Genomic DNA, 1,670 nt, shown 5'->3' with positions numbered 1-1,670 from the left:
AAGCGAAGAGAAACAAAAATAAACTCATAAAAAGTAATTTAATTAACATAGTTGTTTCTAATACAATATTGAATTTGTAAAATGTATTTGTGTTTAACACTGTTACAGGTCTTGTTATGCGCATTAAGAAAAACGTCCCGATGTCAGATGATGTTGTAATGGGCATGTATTATTGTATTATGATGTAGGGGAAATACTAGAGGATGTTATTGCTCGACGCAGGGGCGTGCTCAGCTTTTTCTAATGGGGGGGGGGGGGGATAAACTGTATCTTGTTTTGTTTATTGTCATATACACAAAATGTTCTTATTTATTGATATTTTAGAAGTAGGTTGATATATATTATATTATGATATAATACTAGATATAGAGCTAAACATACTCAAAATTAACATTTTATAAAATATTTTATTTTATATAATCGGACATAAAAAAGTATAGATCTAAAGACCTAAAGTATAAGTTCAAGTTTTCTTGGCTTCATAGACATTTCATCCAAGACTTCATCTGGAGTAATGCTAATATCTTTATGTACTGCCAACAACGTTAATCCATTCAAACGGTCCTAAAATAAAATGCAAGTAAATATTGAATGTCGGTTAAACTAATAAGTTATAAAGAGTATTGTACTTCAAGCATTGAGTTTCTAGTGTATGTCTTCACCCTCTTTAATGTTGAAAACGTTCTTTCTGGGGTGGATGTTGAAACGGGTAGGACACATAAAATTTTTAGTAACTTATTCAAATTTGTATAAATAGAGGAACTGCAGAGTTGAAGAGCATCTAGGCCAGTTTTAATGACTTCAGAATTGTCCAATATCTTTGTTCGCCATATTTTCAGTTCAGCCAAACTGTTGTCTTTATTTACATGCGGTGAATAAAACTCTGCCAGATTTTTAAAGGATTCAATTTCACTTGCATTTAAGAACTGATTTTTTGAAAAAATAGTCTCAAATCCTATTTAAATTTATAAATTAGTAAAAATTATAATTAGTACTAAATATTAGTTAAAAAGAAAAACCTTTAAAAATTGTTTTGTGTGCAGTAAATCTTTCTTCTAATTGTGCAATAAAGAAATCCAAATATGGAATAAATATTGTAGTTCGATAATAATGTTCAACATTTATGTCTGATATTTTATTATTATCAGAATCTGTAAAAGGATTTGCACGATTGGTTTGTCTTTTTGTAATTCTTTTCACCGATAGATTTAAGCTGATAACTTTAGCCATTTCCTAAATTACATTATATTGTGTTTAGAAATTGTTTGATGCATAAAACATAAATGCATAAAAAAAGTTCATGGGGGGGGGATATGACACCCTCATCCCCCCCCCGTGAGCACGCCCCTGGTTAGAACATGGATATTTATTCGGATGATGGAATTTAGATGTTAAATTTATTTTTAACCAGATTTATATTACAAATAGTCCAAATCCTTTATTTATTTAACTTAGTATTTAAAATAATATTGTACAAATAAAAATAAAATGTTATCAATTAATATAATTTATATTATATCTTTATCTGAGTTTTATTTATTAAAGCTGAGTAATAGAATTTAATTATCTGTCATCATAATATAAAAAGAGCCAAGAAAATCATAAAGAAAAAATAGTAAATATTGTCGTGTTATCTATTAAAAAAAATCCTGACATTAATAGGGTTTTTA

This window comes from Acyrthosiphon pisum, chromosome A1 (assembly GCF_005508785.2).
Source record: "Acyrthosiphon pisum isolate AL4f chromosome A1, pea_aphid_22Mar2018_4r6ur, whole genome shotgun sequence".
In the NCBI taxonomy this organism is placed as follows: domain Eukaryota; kingdom Metazoa; phylum Arthropoda; class Insecta; order Hemiptera; family Aphididae; genus Acyrthosiphon; species Acyrthosiphon pisum.
Note: the sequence above shows the minus strand (reverse complement) of the source record.